The 25,000-nt window shown below is 36.2% G+C and overlaps 1 protein-coding gene across 2 annotated transcripts in view; it reads right to left on the bottom strand.

The window, feature by feature from the left end:
- Positions 1–25,000, bottom strand: part of LOC135205439 (ecdysone-induced protein 78C-like) — a 443,638-nt gene that overhangs the window by 82,407 nt on the left and 336,231 nt on the right. The window lies entirely within an intron of this gene.

Genomic DNA, 25,000 nt, shown 5'->3' with positions numbered 1-25,000 from the left:
TGCATACATAGAACATGTGATTCAAAACTGAATTTTCCTGCAAGCACCCTCACCGCCACCAGGCCACCCTCCGTCCCGCCGTTTTCTTTTGGCCCGTTTTGGCCAGCGTGTACATTTTGTCTTCCATTCTGCGTACATGATCCCACACCGCTTAAAAACAACCTCACTCCTTCATACTGTCATCAACCCCTTTACAGAAGTCTCGTCTACAACTTTCTTCCTTTTTTTCATTCCTCTGGAACAGACCCGGCCTACGCGATGTGCCAAGTCATCTTACGAGCCGCGTGGAATTCTCGGTTATGCAATTTGTAACCGAAAGTACTTTTATCTCGCTAGCAGAAAATTGCTTTGCTTTTCTAAGACTCAATTACATCAGAATTTTTTTTATTCGTTTACTCTGAAAACATACATAATAATACATACGTACAAATGTATGTGTGTGTGTGTGTGTGTGTGTGTGTGTGTGTGTGTGAGAGAGAAGAGAGAGAGAGAGAGAGAGAGAGAGAGAGAGAGAGAGAGAAAGGATATTCTATAGCTCTCAAGCTCAAATGTACAACACAGTTAAAAATGAACTCGTAATTAGAGGAATGAGACATTTCATAGCTTTAACTGACTGTAATAAGCACTAGACAGTTGACATCTTGTATTCTTCCCCTTTTCTTTTTTTTCTTTTGCTGAATGACTAACGAATTGAAAATATGATGTGAATTTTAAAGCAGAATTATTGTTTTTTCCATTCCTGATAAGTAGCAAACGTATTGAACGTATGCTTAACATTAAGTGTAAAGGCATCTTCTAACATTTTGCTTACATATAATATATACTTTCACTCCATAATGTAGGAAGCTCGGATAAAATAAGTTCTGAAGCGTCAATTCTTGAAGTCTATTGCTGTTTATGTTCATTGAGAGAGAGAGAGAGAGAGAGAGAGAGAGAGAGAGAGAGAGAGAGAGAGAGACTGGAATGCTAACTACTAACACTGTAAATCGGGAATGTGTTCCAGAGTTTTCTCCTCTTTTTGTTTCCTCGCTCTGTCCATTTCTAGACTGATAAAAATCTTTGTATTTTTTCACACTTCGACTTTTTCTTTTGATCTGCTTGCTTATTTTTAAATTTATTATCAATTTTTTGTATTTTCACTTTTGAATGACTCATTTGCATGCTTTTTCATCTACTGTTTTGACTAAATATCAAGGCTTCGTTCTCAAGAGACTTGAAATAAAGAACTTCAGTAGACTACAAGAATCCTGTTTCGGTTGATGTCACAAAGATAAACAAGTTCCTCTGGCTATTCCTCTGTCAACCTTCCAACTGAATGGCAACGTCTATAACTGTCTCTCGTTCAGAAGAGACCATTTTCTTCACCTCCTTGCTTTCTTCTAATTCATGATTCCAACTGCTGCTGAATCCGTTACTCAGCATCTTACCCATTATACTCGTATGCCTTCTATCTTTTCAGTATGCAGTGATCGTAGACTCTGGAGTTTTTGAAGACTGAAAAGGCTCTTGGGACTGATGACACACACGTAAGGCTTTTCAAGGAGAATTCAGATGAATCTACAAAGGCCATTGGTTTATCCTGATCTTTAAACACTAACCTTATCTTTGTCCTGGAGTCATTTTCAAAAACAAAGGGATGTCCTTAAACTGTCATTCTATTACTCTTATTTTTGCCATAGCTAAAGGCTTGCAGCTCTTCTTGGAATATTCTTGACTCACTGAATGTCACTTCTTTTATTCTGATTATCAAAATGGATGACAGGCGGTAAGATCGACTGACGATCTGTCCGTTTCTTCATACCTGGGAAGGACTTGAAGCATCTTTGAAAATTTGTTAGCAATTCATTTTTTTTTGTCAGAAATTTCATATATTTTCAAAAAGGTCAGGTGGATGGTCTAAATCCATCCTTATGACTTTGGTGTTCTGAAAATAACTAATTTTCTTATATGACCGCTCTTTCAGTAGTTGATGGTTACATCTCCCACTTTCCTGATCTGTAGTGAAATTCTCCTTTCTAGCGTGGAATATTTGCGGAAGCAGTCGATAGACATATCAAAATTCGACCGCAATAATTGCTCTCCCCACAAAAGTAGCTATTGGTCAGTACATTAGCGGAAAATGAGTTAAATGCTAATATACTTTCAGAAAAATTATATCACTATTTTGAACATATTCTTCAACAACCTTCTTGATACTCTTGATCGAAGGAAGTATTAATTTTTGAACACAGATTATTAGATTTAGATATATGTATGTATGAATGTATGTATGCAATATATATATATATATATATATATATATATATATACAATGTATATTATATGCACATATATATAAATATAAATGCACACACACACACAGACACACACACACACACATATATATATATATATACACATATATATATATATATATATATATATATATATATTATATATGTACATATATATAATATATATATATAATATATATACAACACACACACATATATATATATAGATATATATTATCAGATACACATATAGTAATATATATATATATATATAGAGGTTAAAAGATCTATTAATTATATATATATATATATATATGTGTACATATATTATATATAATATATTATATATTATATACATATATCTTACATTATATATATAGAATATAGGCAGTCCCCGGCTCATGACGGGTTCGGCTTATGACATTCCGAGGTTACGACGCTTTTCAATTATATTCATCAGAAATTATTTCCAGGTTTACAATTACAACGCATGTTCCAGGGTTATGACGCTTACGGCGCCGATCTGGAAAATAATTAATATTTGAAGGTTTTTTTGATGAAAAGTGCAATAAAAATGCAGTTGACATAGTTTTTAATACACCCAAAGCATTAAAAGTGAGGTTTTCTTATGATTTTTGATGATTTTCCGGCTGATGACGATTTTCGGCTTACAGCGCGTCTCAAGAACGGAACCTCTGTCGTAAGGCGGGGACTGCCTGTACATATATAAATCTCCTATTAAACTATGTTCAAAAATTAATTCTTCTTTCGATCAAGATTATCAAGAAGGATTGTGAAGAATATGCTCAAAGTAGTAATATAATTTTCCTGAAAGAATATTAGCATTTAACTCATTTACCACTAATGTTACTGACCAACTGCTACTTTTTTTCTTGTGAGCAATTATTGCGGTCGAATTTTGATAGGTCTATCAACTGCTTCTGCAAATATTCCACGCTTTTGTTTGTTTACAGTAACGCAAATTTACATACAACAGTACATGCATACATACATATATGCATACAGATCTATATATACATACTACACACACACACTTATATATATATTATATATATATATATATATATATATATATATATATATATATATACATCATATAGACATATATATATATATATATACATATATATATATATATATATATATATATACATAATACAGACATATATATATATATATATATATGCGTGTGTGTGTGTGTATGGTGTGTGTGCGTGTGTGTAGTATGTACATATAGATCTGTATGCATATACGTATGCGTGTATTGTGTCTTGTAGTGTGTAAATCTGCCTGAAATTAATGCACGCATGCATGGGACATACTGGTATATGTTGCATGTAAATATTCGCAATGTTTTTTTAAATGTACACATATACACTTGGGGCATATATGTGCAGGATAAAATAAAAAAGTCTACAATTATATATTCTGAATGTTGACTAAACGTCGCTGCACTTCATTATATACCAGCTCTATGTAGCGCATTTGTAACCGTTATTTGAACAGTTGCTGGAAAAGTGGCAGCAGGAAATAATGTACCCAAACCTCAAACATTTCCTGAGTACATTCAGCACTTAGGAACGTCTCTAAATACAACAAGAGGTCCTTGCCCCGCTCCCTTTGCGTCACTCCATCGTAAAAACGAACTTTCTATGAGCAAGATTAAAAAGCGCCACGGAAAGAACTGAACAGCATGGAATAATTTCCAAGATTTCACGAGGGCTGCCAATCTTGGGGCAACGTCATGCTTTTAAAAGAGCGACGTAACGGCACTGCCGCAGTTGTGGGTTTGCGTGGGGTCTCCGTCGCCCCGGGAATTGCTTCCCTCTGGCGTCGTGTGGATCAGCAACGATCGGAGATTACCCCACGCAGTGATTGGTCGGGCAACGGCGGCGAGCGCCAATGGCGTGATGGGTTGGGACAGCCTGATACTAGCATCACATACATGTCATACGTTATTGATGGTGCCGCGTTCCCCCTCGCCATCGCCCCCCACCATGCGGTTTTTTTAAATTCTTTATTATAGTTCCTTTTTCTGACTTTTCCCTTAGATTTGCAAACGCAGTTGAAAATATATTCTTAAACTTAACAATGAAGGGATTCCTCACAAGCCCCAATAGTAGGTGGGGAAAGTTACTGAAAAACGGTCTTTTACGAGTTTTAAGAAGGCAAAGTGTTTAATGAGAGAGAAAATAGACTTTCTGTATATTTCTTTTGACGGAGTTATTTGTGACTTTCTTGACATCAACTCACCACAAAGTCCCAAGAAGAAAAATGGGAAAAAAATGTCACCGCTACTTTTCAAGTCAAAGTTCCTATGAGGTCGGTTTCCTCTCTAACAATGTAACGGCTGCGTAAGATTCCCACGTTATCCTTCAGTGGTCCTTCTTCATGTCCATATGTTGACGACACAGCCGATTTCGTTGCTACTTGCAGAGGTAGAAGTTAGTTAAGAAGTCCTGTTTTCACCAAATTGGAACTCGGCTACTTCACTGTTGTCCCTAAATTTTAACTCGTTCAAATACGATTAAGTCGATTAGTATTTTGAAGTCAACACCAGAAAATTCTTTTCAGTCTATCTCAAAGAAATGCATAATCTTTTTTCCAGAAATAATAATCAGAGGTGAATGGTGGGCCACTTACTAACACTTACCACTTGTACGGTCTAAACGTTTTTTCCCGCTTACTGTTATTTCAAAGGAGGTCACAGAAACGTTACAGAAAAATGATAATCTCTTACTTCGTCGAGATCCGTTAGGAAGCAAACAAAAGGAATTGTATCAAATAATAATGTACAATAAATAGCTAAAAAAAGGAGGAAACGTAATGAAAAGTAGTATTATTACTTGAGGTAATAAGCTCCTTACAACAGAGAAAGCATAATAATTTAAACAAACCTTACAGTAAATTCGCTAAAAACAGAGTACAGATACTGTGTGTCATGGGCTTATTTCTTTTGAAAGCTGAATTTTCAGAAGCAATGAATGCACTCGTTAGGAACTGTCAGAAAAGCATGGATAACGCAAAAAAGAAAAAAAAAAAAAAACTTTTGAAATACTACAAAAATACTTTCTCATGTCACTATTCCTGGTTTAGAAAACAAACCTGTAGAAGAAAATAAATGCTGAAGCTCGATTGTGGAGATATTCGATATACTAAGCTGGCTTTGAATAAATCACCTATTATTATTATTATTATTATTATTATTATTATTATTATTATTATTATTATTATTATTATTATTATTATTATTATTATTATTATCATTATTATTATTATTCATTAGATGAAATATCAACAATCCAGTTTCGATAGTCATCTTTTCTTGTAAACCATCTACATTAAAGGATCTTTGATTAAATGATCGGGTTTCTTACTCTAAAAATAAAAAGTTTGTATTACGTGCTATACGGTAACTCCTAAATATAATTTGGGATGATGGGCTAATTTTATCCCCTCTATATTTCCAAGGGAAAGATAGACATACAGAAAGGCAGGCAGACAGAAAATGATGAATTTTTCAAACTCTTCTGTTAGGGGAAACAGGAAAAATTATTGTTTGCATGACAATTTTTCTACCGTTTATCGACATTTTCTTCTGATTTATTTGCATCTCATCACGTAACTTGATCGTTAATCTTTCTGTGACGAAACACAAAGACAATGAGAAAGATAGAGAGAAATGGTGCAAGAGAAATTAGAGAAATAAGAGGTAAGGCAGAAAGCAGTTTTTTTTAATATCTAACCTTACCGGTATTATGCAAATTAAAGTTAAAAGTGAAACTTGTAGATAAGTAATTGGGCCTTTACCAGGGGTAATTGCTTTAAAATTCCAAATCAAAATAGATATCCATCTGGTAAGAAAACCTTCTGCCTACAAGATGCGCATCGATCTGTTGCAAATGAATATTAAAAAGTCTCAGAAAGATCTTCAGGATAAGAAGAAGAAACAAGTAAAAAACGCGATGAAGAAAGTTTTCTGTACAGCGTATAATGCTGTATGAAACTCTCAGCCACGGCCCATTAAACTATCAACCGAGGCCCCTGAAACTTTCCGCCACAACCGCGTGGCGGCCTTTATTATTGGCACCTATAGCGGTGTCAGACGCACGACCATGGGTAACTTTAACTTTAAATAAAATAAAAACTACTTAGGATACGGGGCTGCAATTTAGAATGTTTGATGATTGGAGGGTTGTTGATCAAAATACCAATTTGCAGCCCACTAGCCTCAGTTGTTTTCAAGATCTGAGGACTGACAGAAAAAGTGCGGACGGACTGACAAATAGTCATCTCAGGTTTTCATTTAGAGAAAACTCAAAATAAAACGAATGTACACCAGTTACTGTCTTTATTTTACAAGCTATTAACGTAGAAAAGTATATTTATTATATTTACTTATACCTATAAACATTTAACTTATCTGGTTAACGTCTTTTCACGTGAGTACATTTTGTTCCTCTTATAATTAACTTTACAGAGCCTTCAGTTATTTTGAGGAATTTTGTAAAGAGTTACATTTCGATACTCTTGTAAGTTTTTTCTCAAGGCCGCACGAATATCATATAAAATAATGTATCTAATAAAGCACTCAGATATTTCTTTCTTGTCTTCTCTTGCGCATGGAGGCACACTATTATTATTATTATTATTATTATTATTATTATTATTATTATTATTATTATTATTATTATTATTATTATCATTATTATTATTATTATTATTATTATTTACAGCAGCTTGCGGAAGAATCGATGTAAAGATTAACTTTATAAAAGTATTACGAAAGACAGAATCAGGACCAAGAGAACAGAAATAGCGCCAGATACAGAAGAAATTAGCAATCGAATTGACGTATCAATAAACAATAAATATGCATATAAAATTAAAGCAGTTAACAGAGAACAGAAGGATTAGGACAAAGTAGAATGACAATTTAATCCATCAGTACAACCTCTGTTAAACATAGGACTCAATATCCGTAACACTGTCGGGATTGATTAAGAGGTTATGAGTATCTAGCGTCCTACTACTACTACTACTACTACTACTACTATATAATAATAATAATAATAATAATAATAATAATAATAATAATAATAATAATAATAATAATAATAATAATAATAATGGATAAGTATCAAGATCTGAAAATAGAAATAAGAAGGATATGGGATATGCCAGTGGAAATCGTAACCATAATCATAGGAGCACTAGGCACGATCCCAAGATCCCTGAAAAGGAATCTAGAAAAACTAGAGGCTGAAGTAGCTCCAGGACTCATGCAGAAGAGTGTGATCCTAGAAACGGCGCACATAGTAAGAAAAGTGATGGACTCCTAAGGGGGCAGGATGCAACCCGGAACCCCACACTATAAATACCACCCAGTCGAATTGGAGGACTGTGATAGAGCAAAAAATAATAATAATAATAATAATATAATAATAATAATAATGATACTTTATTTAGAATATGAATTCATATACAATAAAAAAAAATAGTTATGCCAACAGACTAGAATTTTGATTTAATATTAAGCAAACAATTTTACTGAAGAAAATACAATTATCACAACTAAAGTGGAAATGCAACCCTCTGTGTATCTTACCAATAAAAAACTTTAAGAAAGGTCGTACAACTCTAGCCCTAAAAAGCAAGCATAAATAAGCTAAATAATAACTAAATTAATCTCCATTCACATATCATTCCAGATATAGAACATAAATACAAGGAGACACAGATTTACCCATCAGGAGAGTACTACTCTGTGCCATTCCTCATGCAATGGACATATATATAAGTATCGCTGTCTTCTAGCAATCGTATCACAAACCACTATTTGATTTCGGCACTCTCTCTTTTCAGCTAAATACTGCGCGGTGCCGGATAACATCAAGGCAGGGCAAACCCTGACTGCGCGGTGCTGGATAACATCAGCAGGGCAAACCCTGACTGCGCGGTGCCGGATACATCAAGGCAGGGCCCCAAACCATGACTGCGCGGTGACCGATAACATCAAGGCAGGCAGAAACCAGACTGCGCGGCGCCGTATAACATCAAGGCAGGGCAAACCCGAGATTCTGTCGCTGTGCAGTATACATCAAGGCGGGCAAACCCAGACTGCGCGGCGCCGTAAACACATCAAGGCAGGGCAAACCCAACTGCTGCGCGCCGTATCACATCAAGGCAGTGCCACATCCAGACTGCGCGGCGCCGCTATAACATCAAGGCCGGCCACGACAAAAACCAGACTGCGCGGCGCCGATAAAACATCAAGGCAAAAGGGGAGTAGGGCAAAACCCAGGTACTGCGCGCGTAAAACATCCAAGGCAGGGCAAACCCAGACTGCGGCGCCGTAATAACATCAAGGCAGGCAAATCCAGTAACTGGCGGCCCGTGGCGCCGTATTAAACCATCAAAGGCAGGGTCAATCCAAGGCACTGCGCGGCGTGCCGTAAACATCAAGGCAGGGCAAACACAGACCTGCGCCGGGCGCCGTAAAAACATCAAGGCAAGGGCAAAATCCAAACCGAGCGCGGCGCCAGTTATAAACATCCAGGCATAGCTAAAACCCATAAACTGGCGGGCGTTGCCGTATAACATCAAGGCAGGGCCAAACCCAACGAACTGGCGGGCCCGGTCGCCGTAAAACATCAAGGCAGGGCAAACCCAGACTGCGCTGGCGTAAAATGGCGGTATAACATCATGTACAGGGCAAATCCCAGACTGCGCGGCGCCGTATAACATCAAGGCAGGGCAAAATCCAAGACCTGGCGGGCGCCGTAATAACATCCAAGGGCCAAATCAGACTTGGCGCGCGCCGTATAACATCAAGGCAGGGCAAACCAAGACTGCGCGGCGCCGTATAACATCAAGGGCAAGCAAACAGGACTGCCGCGGCGCCGGGTATAAACATCAAGGCCAGGGCAAATCCAGACAGCGCGGCGCCGTAACATCAAGGCAGGGCAAACCCAGACTGCGCGGCGCCGTATAACATCAAGGCAGGGCAAACCCAGACTGCGCGGCGCCGTAAAACATCAAGGCAGGGCAAACCCAGACTGCGCGGCGCCGTATAACATCAAGGCAGGGCAAATCCAGACTGCGCGGCGCCGTAACACAGGGCGGGAAATCCAGACTGCGCTGGCGCCGTATAATCAAGGCTGGGCAAAGGCACTCGCGGCGCCGGGATAACAAATCCAGCAGCAAATCCAGACGCGGCGGGCCGTATAACATCAAGGCAGGGCAAATCCCAGACTGCGCGGCGCCGTATAACATCAAGGCAGGGCAAAATCCCAGACTGCGCGGCGCCGTATAACATCAAGGCAGGGCAAATCCAGACTGCGCGGCGCCGTATAACATCAAGGCAGGGCAAATCCAGACTGCGCGGCGCCGTATAACATCAAGGCAGGGCAAATCCAGACTGCGCGGCGCCGGGTAACTTCAAGGCAGAGCAAACCCAGTGTCATGAAATCATGGGAAGCAATGCAGACTTTCAGGAAAAATATTCTTACGTTTTGAAGAAACAACATGACCTGGGGACAGACCATCGACGGTTTGAATCGTCATTATGGGGATGAAGCTCACTTCCAGACAGAGGATGAAGGATAAGAATATAAAACGCCAGCTAGCATTTTCACTCGCTTGCTTATGATTATTATTCTAATAATATTCCGTTTGTTAATCATATTTCATTTGCAATAATATCTTTTGTAAAATGGGTGTAAAATCACAACCATGAAATGAGATGCCGATTTATGTGAAAATTCAAGTATTACCATGACTGCGACTTCTCCTTGGAATGTGATACGTAAATATATTCTTTTCTTCGATGTCGAGCGAGATAATCGTCGAGAGTGTAAAAAAATGAAAAAAAATGAGTGAGGAGTTTCCAATGGAATTTTCTCCAGTATTTAGTAATGGGTTTCAATGCGTGAAAATGTCTTAACAGTAGTTTCACAATGAATTGAACGGATAGAGAATTCGTGGGACAGCAGGTAAAATCTGTTCTCTCAGGGAAATCTCAATTTTACTGCAAATTTATTCATGAGTAAGAGGAAGTCGCCATAATGCTCTGCAGTTGACAAGGAGCAGTAGTTGGTGGGGAAGTCAAGCTGTCAAAGGATTTTAACCTCGGATTGAAGACGTTCTCTCTCTCTCTCTCTCTCTCTCTCATCTCTCGTCTCTCATCTCGTCTCTCTCTCTCTCTCTCCTCTCTCTCTCTTCTCTTCTCTCTCTCCTCTCTCTCTCTCTCTCTCTCTCTATCTATATATATATATATATAATATATGTGGTGTGTAACTATATATATATATATGTAAGTGTATATATATATATTATATATATACATATATATATATAATATATATATATATATATATAAGTACACACACATATATCTATATATATATATATATATATATATATATATATATATATATATATGTATATATACATATATATATATATATATATATATATATATATATATATATATATATATATATATATATAAGTACACACACATATATATAGATATATAGATATATATATATATATATATATATATATATATATATACATAAATATATATGTATATATATATATATATATATATATATATATATATATATATATATGTGTGTGTGTGTGTGTGTGTGTGTTTTATGCATGTGAGCGCGCGTGTGGTCTAGTATATACTGCGTATGAGTTTCCATTGCCGAGACATCCACTAACAGTTTAGGGTGGAATTAAATAAATGGGTCGAGTTTTGATTTTCCTGTCAGTGACTCGCCTTTAGGGGAATGAGGTTTTACTATAAACACAACACACGCAACCCTGACATATCTACTGATGTAATAAGAAGGGAAAACGCTGTAATACATTTGCATAAATGCAAGATTTACAGAAGAAAAATAATGACGAACTTGTTCTCTTAGGCACTTGAAAGTTATATTTGGGATGATCAAAGAAATGACATAAAGTAAAATGATAGACATTACCTTGAACATTGGCCACAAAACTATAAACTAGAAAAGTACAATCTGAGAGAGAGAGAGAGAGAGACAGAGACAGAGAGAGAGAGAGAGAGAGTATAACACGCATTGGTTAGGAATGAAATAATCCATTATCCAAATCAACCACTAGGAGCCTATTTCGCTACGGCGACGGCTGGTCATGTAACGAGGGCGAGAACTCGATCGCATTTTCTGAGCGACGAGAATTTCACGGAAAGGAAAAACACGACACGAATCTGGAAGCAACGAAGCGGAAGCCATTCGTTAGCATGAAAGCATCGAGAGATGAATTTGAACCCGCACGGATCACAAAACAAACCGACGTCACTTCAGCTAGAAATGATAAAGCCGTCAAATATGATTTGTTTACATCCGGAGGAGAAGCCAGGTGTGTCATGAATGTCAGTAAGGTCGATAATCGTTCGATGGATATACGGAAATTGACCCTTCGTTCCTCGCTGGTGTTACCCGCCTGTGTCACGTACCACGCTAAGGTTGATGAGTGATCTGCTTACAGAAGAAAATCATCTCTAGAGGCTCCTCATACAATTTCAGTTCCGTTACTCAACCGAAACGGTCTTCCCCTCTCATTCTTTTCGTTCTCAAGAACTGAAGCTCTATCATTTTCTCCTTTTCTGCATGATTAACTATAAGGAAAGACGTTCTGTTTTATATATATATATATATATATATATATATATATATATATATATATATATTATACATAAGTCCATTGATATTTGCTCATCTTATATATCTATCATATCTTAATAAAATTTAAATTAAAATAATATTATTATATATATATAATATATATATATATATATAAATATATAAATATAAATATATATATATATGTGTTGAGTGTGTGTGTGTTGTGTGTGTACGGAGAAAGACGGTTAGATATCAAGTTGACTAAACCTACGACCAAAAAAAAAAAGAATTACGGACGTATTACAACACGTATTAGACACAAGCGATCGGAAGGAGGAATAGGCTGGAGAAAGGGAAAGCCAGCGAGAAATAAAGCTCAAAACGGAGAGAATCGATCCAAAAGCCGTAGCAAGGGACCAACAGCTCGTCTTCGTAAAGGCTGAAAGAAAATAGATTTTGCAGTTCAACGCGATGATGACTCAATGTTCCCTTTATCATGACAGAAAACATTAAAAGGATTGGATGATGACGAACCGCCGAGAAGGTTGTTGATGTAGTTGTTTTTGTAGTTGTTGATACTCTTTGTTGTGATGCTTGTGTTTAGGGTTATCACTGCTGCCGTTGCCATTGTTGCAGCGCCAAACAACGAAGGAATACTCACGCAAACTGACTGAGGAATAAATATCTTTCTGCAGTGTTTTCGGGATTGATTCAAACCATCGAAATCGAAGGAATGTTATTAGCTTGATCGGAAAGTAATAAGGCAGGCAGCTAATGGGCAGGTTGGCAGGCTAACAGGCAGGCACGGAGACAAATATGGCAGGTCATTACGTAGCCTGGCATTATGCCAGTTACGCCGGTGGCACTTTCTCATAATTTGTTGCTTGGGATAAAAAGCCTTTTCCGGAACTAATCCAGGAGTGAACTGATGGAAGATGCAGAAGAAAACCTGTTCAAAGATATATATACTTCTTTTTTATCTGACAGGTTATATTTGATCTCATTTCATTTTCACGTTGCCGTCGATTCAAAGTCACGTCGGACGGGAGGGAATGTTTTTCACATCAAATTACTGTCAATGGTTATGCTCTTCAGGTATAGTATTTCTACGACCGGCTTCAGGAGCAAGAGCCCGTGCAAGTGTAAGGCACAAACTTAATAAGAAGCAACACACCCACAACGGAATGGAGGAGCTAAAAAAATAAGACCCCTAAAAACAAAATGAAGATATCGCTTAAAGCAAAATCAAATCTGCATAAGCTTAATATTTATATGCTGAGACCAGTAGAAACAGATTTGTTATCTTATTTTTTCCAAACTTTAAATGTGCTAAGAAAGTTTTCGCGCGTCGTGATCATAAAAAATTGCAAAATATCATAAGCCTCCCATGCGCGCTAGGCGAGGCGTTGTAAAAGAAAGAAAGAAAGAAAGAAAGAAAGAAAGAAAGAAAGAAAGAAACCATTATGCTCCGTAATTACTGAGTACTCGAGTAAATGTATGAAATAACATACTGCAAAACCACATTCTTAAACCGTTTTCTTATCTACTGGTCGTCTTTTAAGGGCAGACGTAATAATAATAATAATAATAATAATAATAATAATAATAATAACGAAAAACGAGAAGGGTTTAAGCCTTGCCTTATTTACATTAATTTTCCCATGCCACAATGGCTCTTTCCTACGATTGTCTTGTCACAATGCAGATCAAAAACGTCAGCCACAACAACAATCACTTTTCCAAATTGGTCTGTTCACAGCGACCGACCGACCACCTGCTTGAGTGCTTGTATGCCCGATCGCTCTCATGTCATTTTTGAGAAAGCCGCCAACAAGGGGAGACGGTCCGTTAGTTACCAATTACGTCATCATAACACTCCCTCGGCTACCCACTACCCCCACCCCAGCCCCTACTTTCTTCAGCAATGCAGTGATTCTGTTCTTAAAGTACAGGGGAGTTAAGGGCCACCATTACCTCATTTCTTTGACACAGATGCATTTACAGTCAACAAAAGGGCTGAACATTTTTATCAATTTTATTAAAATGAAGAACTGCTCCGTTGACGATACAGCGACTGACTGACCCGCCGTTCGAAGACAGTGCGGAAAACCGGTTGAAAAGTCGTGTGTAACATGGCCGGTTCAGTGTTTATAAAAGTGAACTTTGCTTCCACATCGCAAGACCCCTGTCATGCGCGGAAACGCCATTAATAATCATCAGCAGTCGTGCAATTTAATTTTACCGTTAGTAAGATTATATACTTATATATATACATAAATATATATGTATATATATATATATACATATATATATATATATATATATATATATATATATATATATATATATATATATATATATATATATATATATATATATATATATATACATACACACACACACACACACACACATATATATATAAATATATATATATATATATATATATATATATATATATATATATATATATATTATCCAATGTAGCACGATGGAACACGTGCTTGGGAATATCCTTAAATCCATGGTAGAAAGGTGAGGGAAAAACTGGGGACTTGGAACAAGTACTTTCATAGTTTCTTCTACATCTTCAAGTTCACACCAAATACAATAGAAGTTGAGAGACATTTATATACAAAAACAGAAAGCGGGGGTGGGGTTACAGTTTATTAATTGAGCGGCGTGTTCTTTAAGCAAAAGACACAATGAGAGGATCAAGGGACATCCAGGATGGAGATTTAAATTTCTTGTTGACACGGCCTCAATAAAAATGGATTCCAACAGATTCCTTTTGTAGTTATCTTTGACCCTGGTGATTATCGAGAAATTATCCCAGTTAATCTGCAGAGTCAAAGATCACAGCAAAAGGAATCTGTTCAAATCCATGTTCATTGAAGAGATGTCAACAAGGAATTTAAATCTCCATCCTGGATGTCCCTTGATCATCTCCTTGTGTCTGTTGCTTAAAGAACACGCCGCCCACATTAATAAACTGTAACCCCACCCCCGCTTTCTGTTTCTGTATATAAAGGTCTGTCAACTTCTATTGTATTAAGTATGAACTTGAAAATGTAGAATATGCTACGTCAGTACTTTTTCCAAGTTCCCAGTTTTTCACTCACCTTCCTACCGTGGGTTTAAGGATATATATATATATATATATATATATATATAATATATATATATACATATATATACGCACATATATGTACATTATATAATTTCCCTTTGAGCCATAATCATAATATGAACCAAGCTGAGCAGTGCATAATTTTCAATGAGCGTTTCATCTGTGTATGTTTGGAAATGCTTATATTGCTTATATGTTTATCTGTGTATGTTTGGAAATGCTTATATTGAAATGAAAATATCCACAACAGATCTTCAGTCGCATGTTAAGCCATACGTCCATACGAACACACACACATAGTATATGTACATATCCTTGCATATGCATATATACATATATATGGTGAGATTTTTAGCAATTTTAGTAGACTGCTTTTCTCTCTTGAATTTTTATCTTTTTTACTTTTTTTATTTAGCCATTAATGGAATATAAAATGTGATTCTTTCGGATAAATTCCGATTCTTAGTCTTGGTAAATTTATTATGTTTATCTTACATTTATTTCAGTGAACGCTGATGACTTTCAAGTACTGATTTTCAGTTTTGTTTGGTAAATACTACCGTTTTACTTGTTTGTTTGTATGGCGTTTTTTTACGTTGCCTGGAACCAGTGGTTATTCAGCAACGGGACCAACGGCTTTACGTGACTTCCGAACCACGTCGAGAGTGAACTTCTATCACCAGAAATACACATCTCTCGTTTTACTATCAGAATTTCAGATGGGCCAACTAATGTGTCTATTCAGGGTCGTTGGAATATGAATTTATTTATGAATGAATTATTTTGAGAATTTACTTCCTATTGAACTTTCTCATTGCTGCTATCATTGTCATGACAGCTTCTCTCCCATTTTTTCACTGTTGTAATCACACAGTTATCATCGATAACAACTATCAACATTTTCCACTTGAATAACTTTTTGCTCAGTAAACTGCCTGTTTCCCAAACCTCATTAGGCTGAGGTTCCCGAGCTGATTCAATTTTCTTTTTCCTTCACGTTCAAATGATGAATGGAGAGTAGAATACGTTGACACCGCAATTCCTTACTCCTCTTAACTCTATTAATACTAATTGCCAGAACATTCATATATGAATGTGTTTCATGGATAATGATGATGATAAATAAAAAAATAGCAAGAAGGATGAGAACAGGAAAGGACGTGGAGTAGGAGGAAGAGGTAGAATGATGATGACTTCTTTTCAAATATAGGTACGACGCTTACTTGAAGAAGACATGATTGATTACACTAAAACAAACCTGTGTATTATAAGCCAAAATATTCTTCAGTTTCACGCACATACACTCGGAAGCTATGATAGTTACTCTTGTTCTATTTAATCTTGAAAATCATAGCTGCGCTCACAGGTGAATATGCTATACTACTGATCATTTCCTGAAGATGTTCAGACAGGGTAAAACTCACAATAATGTTGGTCAAGATCTCGGACAAAGTCTAGTGTAGGAGAGAAGGAAAGTTGAATTTTAACTTAGTCGTCTGTTTTCTCGTATGGCAAAATATGCTCTCTAAGTCGTAGTCCAATAGAAGGACGACAAGCGACGAAAAATAAACGTTCACTCAGCCACTTCTAGAATTTCCAAGATATTGAAGAAATTTCACATGAAACTGAAATAGGTCAAATGCCTCATTTATGGCTCCTGGAAAATTGTACATTTGAATAAATAGTGAAAGAAATAGGCACAGGGGAAGTCATGTTGTTCGTAGATTCGACTTGAGCAGACCCCCATTCAGGTGCAGTCTATTAGCAACAACAGCCAGCGTTTCCGTATCTGACATAATATCGGTCTTCAGTGTCTTATTTCCGAAAAATACTTTCCAACGGCCGAAGCAGCATCCTCTAGTTACAATAAAAAAAAACTCAGTATTTACAATTTCTGTTCAAATATTTACAATCTCTGTTCCAAATTTGATCAGGAGACGGCAGACGAAAGCGCCGGACGCCGCCACGCATGCGCAGGCGCCTCATGATATTCACAAGTGAACTGGTAAAATTTATTTATACCTCATGAAATAGTGATAAAAAAATGAGATTTCCACCACAGGGGTCACACAAACAATGCCTTTTAATGAGCTTGTATTTAAGTGAAACACAATATGCCTTGAAACAAAAGATTTGAAATCGTGTTTATCTTTGTGTACATAATTAATACCATCCCCCAATCTGCTTTGGATGAGAAAACCCTCGTGAATTGTTTCAGTATTTTTATTTATTTTTTATGAGCGAGGGAGGGGAGGGAAGGCGTCTGGGGGAGGGGGTGGGTTTAATTATACACAGGAAAAAGTTTAATCTTCTTATAAAATGATGACTGAGTAATCGTGATAATAAGGGATTTGATCTTGTGCACTGCCAGATCACAAAGGGAGTTACACGATTCGCATTTGTTTTGTTTTGCGCCGTCAAAGCTTTTATGAAAATGGGCCTCCACCCCCCATCCTCTCTCTCTCTCTCTCTCTCTCTCTCTCTCTCTCTCTCTCTGTTCTTGCTCGTTCTTTCTTCCTTTTGTTTTTTCGTACGGACGTAATGACGCAGAAGTATTTCTCTTCTCTTTTACAAACATACATTTCTAATCAAGCTACCTGTCAACTAGTCAAAATAAGTAAAATGAGAGAGAGAGAGAGAGAGAGAGAGAGAGAGAGAGACGAGAGAGTAGAGAGAAGAGAAGAGAGAGAGAGAGAGAGAGAGAGAGAGAGAGAGAGAGAGAGAGAGCATTAACGAGTTGGAAAGTTAGTTCATTCAAAATAATATATATTTAATGAATATAAAGAATTTTCTATTTGAAGATGCTTCAACTAGCAGATAGACTGAAGAGTACACTTCAGTTTTGTACAATAAAAAAAAAAGTTACGCACCACTAATTAGTTTTATTCCATCAAAGAAACTATCGACAGAGAGAGAGAGAGAGAGAGAGAGAGAGAGAGAGAGAGAGAGAGTTATACTGCATTGCACAAATCTAATGGTTGCAGAGAAAGAGTAAATATGAACTACAAGCATATCCAGACATGAGGTAAGGCCACATTGGTTACCTCAATATTAATTGACGTTATATCAAGGGGCCGATTTTTGGTTCTGGTGTTTTGTTGGTTGGTTTCTCATCGCGTTAAAAATAGGAGCCCTGTATCATTTTCCCTCGGCCCAGATAACGAGCTTCATAATATCTACATAATGAGCTTATTAAAACTCACTTGAAAAATAATGAAATACACATCAGAATTCAAAATATGCTCTCGGCCTCATTCGAGGAGGCACTTCGCACCGACTAGCCCGCTGTGACGTCATGTAATAAGCGAGTTCTGTTTCATTTACGCGTTGCTCGTTTACGAGAGAGAGAGAGAGAGAGAGAGAGAGAGAGAGAGAGAGTCATGAGGAAACGTCTAATAATGAGAAATTGTGGGTCCAAGAGAAATAAAGTAATGGTGCAAGTTAGTAATGGAAGACTCAACCACAGATATATAGGCATAATATATATATATATATATATATATATATATATATATATAGTATATATATATTGTAGATAGTATATTGTATATATATCTATTGTATATATAATAATAATATACACATATATATATTATATACCTATTACATATATATATTATTATAATATATATATAATATATTATATAATAATATAATATATAATATGTATGCGCATACACATGTAATATCTATTTTTTTCTTAAACTTCCTTTTGAGTTGTTTAAAATGCACGCACTTTTTAAAATTATTTATATATACCATAAATAAAGACGTAACATTTAACCATGGACAGATTTATGGCCATGGTCAGAAGTTCGGGTGTCATTCACCTCCGTTCTCCTCCTTATGATAGTTTTTTATTCCTTTCTTACTTGTTTAATCATATTTATGCAGTATTCCTAATTCTCTAATTCATCTCTTCTATTTCACTTTAGTTATCTTTTTTGAATCCACTTTACGAATGAGCTTAATTTTGCTTTAATAATAATAATCCCGCCTGATACTTATATTAGATCTCGGTCTTTTTTGAATGACTTCCCAAAAGCGACATGCCACTGAGACAGCCTTACCTAGATAGATACTTGGGGGAAAAATCCCTTCCTTTTCTTCATTTTTCGAAATTTTACCCGCCGTTACAAATGTTCGATTTGTGCGATATCTCTCATTGTAACTCATGATTTCGTTTAAAAATAAGTGAAGAATGGAAATCGAGTTTTCTGTACACCGTACAATGCTGTATGAACCTCTCAGCCATGGTCCAAGGAACTCTAAGCCGCGGTCCATGAAACTTTCAATCACGGCCCGGTGGTGACCTTTGTTATTGGCACCTATAGCGTGCCAGACGCACGATCATGGCTAACTTTAACCTTGAATAAAATAAAAAGTACTGAGGCTAGAGGGCTGCAATTTGATATGACTAATGATTGGAGGGTGAATGACCAACACCAATTTGCAGCCGTCTAGCCTCATTAGATTTTAAAACCTGAGGCCGGAGAGGCAATTAAAAGCCAATTCAACAGTTTTCTTTTACTGACAACTAAAAGCTCAAACACGCGTTGTGCATCAAAGACTCACATTTTTTTCCCTGTTCCCACCTACTGATCAACAGAAACATAACCTCTCAAACTCCTGCAGCGCTGGTTCTAATAAATACTCTTTTAGGCGAGAATGAGCCCAGATTTATTTGAAATCCGTAGACATTTATTTGATTTTTTTTTTTTCATCACCTCCAACCTCTGAAAGTATTGCAGCGGTCGCTTTGGAGCGAGGGAATTCAGGTTTTGTGGCAGTTAACGGTAGAAAATCCTAATCGCCAATTGTCTATAACCTTATGGGGGTCAAACAACGCTACCAGGGATTTTCAACTCTTGACCTTCAGTACTCTCACCTCTAACAGAGGTCAGACATTCACTTACCCAGACCTTATGCACAGGAAGGCGTACAAACATGCATAAATATATGTTCGCAGACAGACTTCACACATCCATTTCAAGGGATTTCCACAATGTATTTTGGGATCAACTCGCAAGTCTCACACGCCGCTCAATGGATGTCCATTTCAAAGGCTTTTGTATCGACGACGTCTGGCATTTCGTCCAAGAACCAACGAGAAACAACGTTGTCAAAGTTCACTGGTTGTTTGACTAGCGTTATTGAGAACGTGTGTATATATATATATATATATATATATATATATATATATATATATATATATATATATATAAAATCTACTGGTCACTTTTTACCAAATACGTGTGTAATTGTAACAACCACAATGGCCTCTCAACTTCTTGAAATCTTCAGTTTTTGGATACGTCGTCACCACAAAGCCTACTATGGTCTAAGTGGAAGAATATGAGGAAATTCTGACGCTCGTAACAGGATTCGCGCATATGTATGTATGTATGTACTATGTATGTATGTACATAAAAATTCATAGCAATATAAGGGTATACCATATTGTCTTTTCGTTATCGAAAAAAGCCAAAGAGAAGATCAAATTGCTTTCAAATCCATATCCAAACAACAGCGCCTTCCGAGCACTTGTCCCGCGAATACCAACCTAGCTCCTCTTCCTTTTACCATGCTGAAACAGAGAAGATCCGGTGCCAAAGGTGATTCTACAACTAGCAATTAAATCATTTCCCCATAAATGGACTATGGAGGAGAACAGACAAAGATTTTCCTTCAGATATTTATCACTGATGTGAAGTCAAACACCATCTTTGAACAGCCATCCGGGAATCTGATGATGGAGGCGAGGTTCTGCGTCATGTCGGTCGTTTATTATATGCTGACTCGTTGTTTTGTAGGTGGATGAGGTGGGTTTTGGAGAGCTGTTGGTGAGATTTTGTAGCTCTAATATTATTTTAATGGAATCCTTTTCCCTTTTCCCAACAACAGATATTATAATTTAAGTTATCTTTGGAATTAGGACTGTTTGGTTTATGTTTTATGAGCGTTCTTGCCCATTTGATGAATAATAGTAATGGTAATAATACAATAATAATGATTATAATAACGACTATAACCAGTTTTTCTTGTTGACAAATTATCTGGACATGTGTAAAGTAAAGGGCCAAATTTATCATGTCTTAATGGGACTTCTCATATCAAAATCTATGTCCTTCTCTTTTAATAGAAAAATGTGAACATATTTAACCATTTATTTAATTAATTTCCTATATTATTTTTTTCCGCGAAAGCTCATAATGAACTCAAGCCTTAACATCAGGATGAGGGAACGATGGATACTGAAGACTAATCAAAAGATATGTCGCTGAAGCAGAGCTGAATTGCATCGCTATTCATGCACAGAATAGCTTGTAAGTTATAGGAGATTCACATTAACCGTACATCTAAGGTCTAGGCCAGTCCCTTACGTCGCTCCTGATTGGCTGTTGATAAGCCAATGACAGGGCTGTGTGATTGGCTTATCAACAGCCAATCAAGAGCGTCGTAAGGGACTGGCCTAGACATCAAATGCTCGGTTGATGTGAATCTACTTTTTTAGTAGGTATTCACTGTCTCGAAGCAAAAATATACCTCGATTCAGGTAGAGCATCAGAGCACGATGTCCTATTTCATCACTGCTGGAAATCTATTTTCAAGAGAATGCGGGTTTCAAAAGCAGATTTGCATGCGAATTTTGCTTCATCTAAGAGCATAGTTTTACATCGAAAATAACCAAACCACCGAATTAAAATTTGCATTTCAAAGATGAGATGATCTTATGAAGAAACGTTCATTCAATGGACTCTCACAGTTTCATTTTCAGTGTCGTCTTTGAGGGAATCTTTCTTATCACCTGATGAGTTACTCAACAACTATTTTCGAGAGGATTACACCGTTTCCTTTGTAGGAAGATTTGCTTTTTTCCATAAGATCTCGAAAAGTCAAAATTCTCTTGATGGAGTACTCCTCTTTTCATCGGCCATAAGAAACATACAATATTTGTTAATTTACACTTAGCATATAAGGTGAAGGATGTGTGTGTGTGTGTATTTTCTTAATACCTTTGCTAAAGCACAGGCATTTCATATTTTATATGTATACATATGATATGTGTCTGTATGTGTGTTCGTACGTGTGTATATATAAATATAAATACATGTATATATATGACTGAAAAAAATGTTCTGTTACAACAGAATTCTATATAATAAAAGGAGCCCATAAAAACGCCAAAATATAAAAGGAAAGTACTATATATAGATAAGTGTATACACACAAACACACACACACATGTATATATGTATATATATATATATATATATATATATATATATATATATATATATAAAGAACACGATGAGATTCACACTTTGCTTTATCCTACGTTTCGTGACATCGCCACATCTTCAGGGATTTTCTACAAAACAAAATATTATATATTCACTATATATATATAAATATATATATATATATATATATATATATATATATGTATATACTATATATATATATAATACTATATATATATATATATATATATATATATATATATATATATATATATATATATATATATATATATATATATTTTGGTGACGAATAATATCGCCACGAAAAAAAGAGCCATTGCTTTAGAAATGATTTAAATGTTTATTCTCCTCAAAATTCTTGAACTGTATTCTTTAAAAGAGAAAAATGACAAGCTAGACATTTTCAAGGGATGAATGAATGTTTATTTTCGCATGAAGTAAACTGACTATCTCCTACAAGACGATTTTCGGAAAACTGATTATTTGTATATTTTCTGATATATAAATAAATCTCTAGTGCTTTTCCTTTGGATAATTTCTAGGTATTAAATCGTAAATATGAGTCAAGAATGAATCGTTTCATACACACACACATATATATATATATATATATATATATATATATATATATATATATATATATATATATATATATATATATATATCTTCTTCTCTAATAACTATAAAGTAAATATCTTTTTAGCCATCATTTTTCATTTTCTGCCTGTTTTTATAATGGGGATTATGTATCGCTTTCCGGAGGTATGATAACCTGAACAATTCAAAACAAACGTTTTAATAAAAAGAAAAAAACCTAGTGGTACATTGGTCATTAGAGAAGTAAAGACTTTAATTGTTTATAAGGAGATTCCTCAGACAACGAATTCAACAGTTCACAGATCCATTCTGAGCCACGGGAGACTAAGCCTTTCTGAAAGGACGAAACGCTTTCTATTCTCCCACAATTTCTTACACCAATTTTCATATTAGGGTAGCGAGCGAAGCTTATAAGCATCGTCAGTGTAAACAAACTTTTTTGATCAGTAACTTTTTCATTCCTAGTGGATCAAATTTACTCTAAAGCTATTTTCAAACCTGGCGCATTATGGCAGTGTGTATAACTTAATGGAATGAGCTCAGTTTACTACATAAATATCGTGTGTGTGTGTCTGAGAGAGAGAGAGAGAGAGAGAGAGAGAGAGAGAGAGAGAGAGAGAGAGAGAGAGCTAGGTACTGGAAACAGTGTATCAGAAAATCCACAAGAGAGGAGGAGAAGAAAGAATTCTAAAGGTCAACCAAGGAGATATGAACATAAGAGTCACAACTAAAAGGAGAGACAGAAAATAAAAAGAAAAAGATCGAGAACAGAGGGATATTATAAACTTGAAGAGGATAGCGTCTCTCGGCGGTGTTTCTTCTTCCTCTTCCGTATTGTTGACAATACTTCAGGCTGTTTTAAAGGAGATCGGACGATTGCTGCCGAAGCTCTAGAAGACTTAGCAGTTTATCTTCCTCCCTGACGGCGGTTGCCTCTCACATCAACCGTCTGCTGATCTGTCTGATTTCGCTTAGGAGTCTTTGGTGTCCTTCTAAAATATGTATCTCTGTAGGGTTTGCTAATAGCCATTCATAGGTTTCTCTTTTTGCGTTAGCATTTTGAGACAGGAATACATATACACCTACACACACGCACATAATCAAATATATACATGTAACATGTATGTATATATATATATATATATATATATATATATATATATATATATATATATATATATATATTTATATATTGCATGTGTGTTTGTGTGGACAGTCGTGTTATATTGTACATCCATTAAATTCTGCTTCAGTTGAGAATATGAAATATCTAGCTAACATTTGCAACGTTTAATGAAAGTAAGAATTTTTAGCTTCACTCAACGACAGTCAGTCACTATTTGTCCAATCTGGCTGCTTGTGCATTATTTGTTCTTTTCATTTCTCTCATGTTTTATCTAGTTATCTCCGGTAGAGCACTCACTCTCTTTTAGTGTGCTGACATGTCCATGATTTTATTACATGCATATCTTTTATTAATTTCACAACTAGCGTTCACTTTATATGTATATGTATGTATGGATGTATGATGTGTGTATGATTGTGTTTGTGTGTGTGTGTATGCGTGTGTTGTTAACATCCAGTCGTTTTTCCGCGCAATGGATCTTCAGAGAAAAAACTGCCCGACAGTTACTCTCAGATTCATTCGTTATCTGCTGTACAGAAAAGCTTTCATCATGTGTGCAAATCTTTTCTGTAAAGAATGCCACAACTGATCAGCGACATCTGTGCCTTTTAATCTTAAACTGACGAACGCAGTGTTATTAATCTTATAAATAAAAGCGAGACAAAATTACAGAGGAGGATGATTGACTTACACCAGCCTGACAAATCTTCATTCCACTCTCCTGTTTACGAAGTTGTTTTCAACTGATGTTAGCGAGTACACAAAGCGACTGTAAATGGGAGGAGGTGTTGAAGGGAATACGAGGCCTGCTGTGGACCTCTGTGTTTGTTCCAGCAACCTACACGACAGCTCTAGTTATTTATCATAAATGTAGCAAGTAAATACCAGCCAGTGTTCGAAGCTGTTGGATTAAGACTGTA

Source organism: Macrobrachium nipponense, chromosome 11, assembly GCF_015104395.2.
Source record: "Macrobrachium nipponense isolate FS-2020 chromosome 11, ASM1510439v2, whole genome shotgun sequence".
In the NCBI taxonomy this organism is placed as follows: Eukaryota; Metazoa; Arthropoda; class Malacostraca; order Decapoda; family Palaemonidae; genus Macrobrachium; species Macrobrachium nipponense.
Note: the sequence above shows the minus strand (reverse complement) of the source record. Positions and strands in the feature narration are given on the sequence as shown.